Source organism: Mesocricetus auratus, unplaced genomic scaffold (genome assembly GCF_017639785.1).
Source record: "Mesocricetus auratus isolate SY011 unplaced genomic scaffold, BCM_Maur_2.0 Super-Scaffold_4256, whole genome shotgun sequence".
Taxonomy (NCBI): Eukaryota; Metazoa; Chordata; class Mammalia; order Rodentia; family Cricetidae; genus Mesocricetus; species Mesocricetus auratus.
Genome location: NW_024429182.1, coordinates 22,892,405 through 22,898,404, shown reverse-complemented (window position 1 = coordinate 22,898,404; position 6,000 = coordinate 22,892,405).

Here is a 6,000-nt window from a genome sequence, read left to right as displayed (position 1 = left end):
GTTCCCTCTCTGCACACTTTGGGGAGCCCAGCATCACTGCAGAGTTCTAGATCCACAGAAGAGGTCCATCGTGGTAACAGGGCTGCATCAGGGACCTGGTGGGTCAGCTGGCTTTGAGCCTGCCAAGCCATGCCAACCAGGGCATCTCCCCGAGGCTTGCTGCTTCATCTGTGGGGCAGGAGACTTTCCTGCCTGCCTGGAGAGCTGTCCACAGGAGGAAGATAGAGATAAGAACATAAAAGGGAAAGGTTGTTGTTTTCTTTTTTGTTGTTGTTTTTGTTTTTGTTTGTTTGTTGTTGTTGTTTTGTGGTGCCTGGGATCAAACCTAAGACTTCACATTTGCTGGACAAGTGCTCCACTCCTGAGCCACACCCACAGCCCCAGGAAAAGGGTTTTAAGTTCTGAGGTGTTTCCTTGTATAAGAGTACTACTACCACGGAGTAAAAGACTGATGAAGCCTGAGACCGGCATCAAGCTGTCACTCCGATCTTTGGGACTGCACAGGTTTGGGTTATATTTTTCTATGATAAATCTCAGGCTCACACCCATCATCCCAGCACTTGGAAGCTGAAGCAGGAAGATTGCCACAAGTTCAAGACCAACCTGAGCTATATAGTGAAGCTGTTTGAAAACAAACAAACAAAAAAACCAAAATCTTGGAATTCAAACAAGATTGCCATTTTTTTTAAGCATAAGATTTCTTTCTCTTTCTCTCCCTCTTCTCATCTCCCTTTTTCTCTGACCAACACAAACACTCTGTCTTTAACAAAAAGTCAGGACATAATTGGTCCACTGAAAAAGTAGGCATGGTTTTGTAGCCTAGGGGAAAACTGCCTAGTCTTAAGCAGTGACTGGTGTCTGAGAGCCACTGCTGAAGGATGCCTCCTGCCTAGCAGCCATGTCCTAGGAGAAAAACTAAACATGTTAGTTATAGGCATTGAGGGAACTAAAGGACAGAACAGAAAAATAGTATTCTTGAAAAGCAAACGTTCAGCCACATGTGTTTCATCTGTTTTCTGTTACTGTATCAAAATACTTGAGTGTAGGTAACTTATAAAGAATAGAGGTTTGCATAGTTTACACGTCTGGGTACTAGCATTTGATGAGGAATTTTTTGTTGAATAACAACACAACATGGTGGAGGATGTCTGGTGAGATAGAATAAATATTTTAGAATGTTATTTTCTTGTAAATCTACTTCAGCCATCACGGGGAGACCACCTTTAGAGTTCACTCAATCTTAATCACTTTCTAAACACCCCACATCCAAATAGCACCCACACAGAAACAGGACAGTGGGCCAAAATAGTTCATCTCACACATGAATTTTTAGGGTCAGACTAAAAATCACAGGGGCATATTATAATAAAGGTGTGTACACCATGATCTTCATTGTGTACAAGACTCTTATCCATGTAGACAGCCCCATAGAACAAAACAATGAACTGCATCTTTTACAGCAAAATCCCACAAGGTTATTTCTGCATGGAAGAATGGGTAGCTTTTTTTTTTCTGGGTTAATTTCTTATATTTTGTAATTGGAAATAGAATAAATAAAGAAGCCAAAAAAGGAAGAAGAAAAAAAAAACACAAGAGGAATCTTATGCAAGATCTTGGCCCATGGTCTGCTTGGGACACGCACAGTTCCAGTGGCTCTTGGACTATAGCCTGCTCGTTTGGGCTGGCTCTGGCATCACTGACCTGTCATCTCTGTGGTCCTGGCACTGGTGGCATACAGTACGTGCCTAAGAAGTGTGTGTTGAATAAACCTTTCCCCCACTAGGTGAGCCATGTGACTCTTAGCCAAGAGAAGCCCACAGGGAAAAGTTGCCATTTAAGTGAAAAGGAACTGCCCATCCTGAGTTAAAAAATTTGTATTGGGGATTCCTGGGGTTTCATGGTGACCAGCAACAGCAGTTGTTTGTTTCTGACCAGGCCCAGCAGGAGACAGGTGCACTGGAGATCCTCCTGGGAGTTCCCAGTTGGGAAAAGAAGACTGTGGAGCCCAGGTAAGGGGGCTGGAGAGCCACCCAGCAGCCAGCCAGATACAGGCTGAGCCCTTCTTCTCGAACAGAACTTGCTATCTTACAATTCTGAGTCTTGACATGACCTTGGAGCCAAGGTTAAAATCATGCTTCCCAGGACCTGAGGCAAATCCCTTGACCTCACCCCACATCTGCAAAGGGGGATAATGTAAACACCAACATGCACTAATTGTTCATTTCTGTGCAACAATAACTCCCCAAGTCCGAGGTCTTAAACCCACAATAAACATTTGTCACCTCCATTTCTGAGGGTCAGGTGTCTGGGAATGGTTTATCAGGAACTGAGACTCCTTACAGGCTTTGGTCAGAAGCTGATCATCTGAAGGCTCCATCGAGGCTGGAGGATCTGTCTCCCAACAGGACCTCCTGAGAGCAGCAGCAGCGACCTCTTTGGATTGGTCCTAACCCTTTATAAACCAGATGAGGTAGACACCAGGAGTTCACTGACAGTTGTCAGGCATGGCTGTCCAACAGGGCCATCTCAGTCCTCATGGCCATTAAGTTTGGTATTGTTGATGGGAGGACTCAGTTTTTCCCAAATAAACTACTTTCACAGTATTCCCAAGTAGCCAGAGAATTGGCTCCACCCTCCAAGGTGACAGAGCGAGAGACTGTGTTTCCCCCAAAGGCAGATTTATTATTTCAGTAAATCTATTCCCACCTAGGGGTGGAGGCGCATAGCTCATACTTGTGATTTCAGTACAGGTTGCAGAGTATGGAGGCTGAGACAGCAAGATAACAGATTCAAGGGCAGCTGGGCTACATAGTGAAATCTTACAAAATAAACAAACAGCCTGTAGAGACGGCTTAGTGGGTAAGAATAGTTGCTATGTAGAAGTAAAGATCTAAGCTCAAATCCCTAGTGTCCATGGAAAAAGTCAGGTGTAGTTAGTTGCATGTGCCTGTAACCTCGGTGCTGTGGACAGGCAGGAGAATTACTGGGTTTGCTGGATGCCGGCTTAACTCCGGGTTCGGTGAGAGAGCCTGAAAGGAATAAGGTGGAGAGATAGAGGAGAAACCGCGTGTTCTCCATTAGCCTCTGTGAGCACACGCACAGCGTGCACCTTGCACACACACATCTCACACACCATGCATGCACACAGCACATCCTCACATATACAAAGGTCCAATTCCCTTAATTCGTATGATTAATAATTTTATCTCTGTAACCACATACATATTTAATGCCAGGCATAAGTTCCAAGCATTGGCAATGCCAATAAGCTTTGACTTTCAGCAGCTGTGCCTATCTTTTAGTTTTTAAAAATTTATTTAAATTTTTCTTACAATATAGTTCGATCATATTCTTCTTCTTCCCCCAACTCCTTCCAAATCCTATCAACCCAACCATGTTTTTTCTTTTTAAAACAAAACAAAACAGCAATCAAAAACCAACCAAACAAAAACCCAATACGACAAAACCAAAAACGCCTTTAATCCCAGCACTTGGGAGGCAGAGGCAGGTGGATCTCTGTGGGTTCCAGGTCAGCCTAGTCTACAGAGTGAGTTCTAGCTAGTAACAGCTAGGGCTGTTACACAGAGAAACCCTGTCTCGGAAAAAAAAAAAAAGAAAGAAAGAAAGAAAAAGAAAAAATGATAGTAAAACCAAACAAAAAGCACTTAAAAAAACAAACCATGGAGTTCATTTTTTTTTTTGTCATCTTGGGCATGGGACCTACACTCAGGTACGGTTGGTACACCCAGTGACACTCTGGATTTGGATCAGAGAAACTGATTTTCCCTTCTCCAGCAGGTCTCAGTTACAAACAGCTTCACAGTTAGGGCTGGGACTTTGAGTCTGCCACTCCCTCCCAGTGAGCAGCTGTGTTTCATAACCAGCACTCTTCCAGGACGTTAGTGAACACTGAATGAATTAATGCAAGGAAGTGCCTGAGACTGCCAGGTACATGGTCCTCACACCTGGGTGATTGCCATTCATACTATTCTTGTTACTATGGTTACTGTTTTATTTGCCTTCCTTGCCAGCTCGTCAGTTTCCTCTCCCTAAAGTCATCTCAGCAATGGAGATAGTCCCCTTTATTGACTTTTGGGACCTCCTGAGAGTAGCAGCAGCCTCTTTGGATTGGTCCCAGGAGAGGCACTGTTGAGCCACACCAGGACTCCGGGACAGGGGGCAGGCAGGACTGTCCAGTGAGGGACCATCTCTATCCTCATGGTTGCTAAAGGGTTGACCCTTGCTCTCCTTTCTTCATCTCCTCAGTGAGATGTTCACAACAATGAGCCTGGGAAAACACCCAGTCAGGTCAGTGGATATACACAGGGCCCTTGTCCACCTGGTACCAGGTGTCACAGAGTGGAGTGGAATTTGAGAATTTGGACAAAGCCCATCAGTAAAAAGGCAGAGCCACCTCTCTCCAGGGTGTAGGCTGTACCTTGCAGAAAACAGCAACCTTGGGCTGTTTGTAGAGGCTTAAACCCAAGTAGGCCCTGCTTGCCAACCCCGTAGCCTTGGCTGTATCAACCCTGAAGAAGCGATGCCGCCTCCTCACAGGCCTGCTCAGAGCAGGTTCTGTGTCTAATGGAAAGGCTGGTGTGCCAGCTATGGCCTAGCCACTGTGCTTTCCATTCCTGCCCTGGCCTCTTACCTGTGAACGATCCAGAATGAGGTAGCTCATCGAGGTGGGTTTAGCCCTTTCACATTTCAGTTTCTACCTGGACTTCTTTCCTTTAGCTGTAGGTGTGAGTTCACGGGCCTGAGGCATGAGGGAACATCACCTTGTGTACCTTCCCTTTCCTGGGTGGTCCCGTCGCTGCAGTCTAACGTCTCTCCCCTTGCAGGCAGGGATCCATTGCAGAGCAGAAGGCAGAGTGCCCCTCCTACCCTGAAAGCCACCTTCCTTCCCTCCTGCCCGTTGCCCCATCTTCTCAGGATAGGATCCCACACCCCTGAGTGGGAGGTGTGCATCTTGTGCTCCGAGGAATGTCCCTCCTGACTCCTCCATTTAGGAAGTTTACTTTGATTTTGTGTTTTGAGACAGGGTTTCCTCTACAGCCCAGGCTGGCCTTGAACTCACTATGTAGTCAAAAGGTAACCCTGATCTTCTGGTCCTCATGCCTCCCCCTCTAAAAAGGCTGAGACACACCTGGTTTTGGTCATGCTGGGGATTGTACCCAGGGTCTCCGACAGCCCAGGCAAACACTCTGCCACCTGGGATACATTCCCAGGTACCCTACTCTCCAATGCTTACTGCGTTTTCTTTAAGAACCTAAGAGATCTCCGATGAACGCGGCTCTGAGTGGAGTTCAAACTCAGACAGTAGCACAGGAAAAGGTGTGAAGGTGGAGACAGAGAGAGCACACTTGGTGAATGCACGGGAGGTAGAAAGAGACAGATAGATCAGAAAGATCTCCATATAGACATGATACATGTTTTGCAAGAAGAGAACAAAACTCTGTGAAGAAAAAGTCCCCTCTGCCCGCACCCATCAGCTTGGTTAAAAATGTGAGGTAAAGAGGAACAAAATTATGCACAATGCTGGACTTCCCTTTAGCTGTCCATGTTTACATTTGGTGGATCCTGGGCTTGTTCCCATGGTTTCACCTGAGAGCGGAAGAGGCAAAAGCGCATGCTAACAGTAATTAATGGCCATGAGCAATCAGTTGACTTTTAGCCCACAGCTTCCTGGTTGGGTGTCTACCGAAGGTGTGGATGCCCCAATGACTCTACACAGCTGTGTGAATGAGGGGGATTTCACGGTGTGGATGTCTGGTGTCGTAGCGCAAAGTAAGCCTCAGCTGGTAGGTTGAGGGTTTCCAGAGCTGGTACTGAAACCTCTATGACAAAAATGATAACACATTAGGCTTCCTTAACTAAATGTGATTCTACCACAGAGGACAGCAGGAAGTAATTTTGTCAAGTTTCAAGAGACTAGGATTTTTCAACCTCAACATTACCACTTCTCCTTGGGGAGAGGCAGGTGGTAGCTTACTGTGA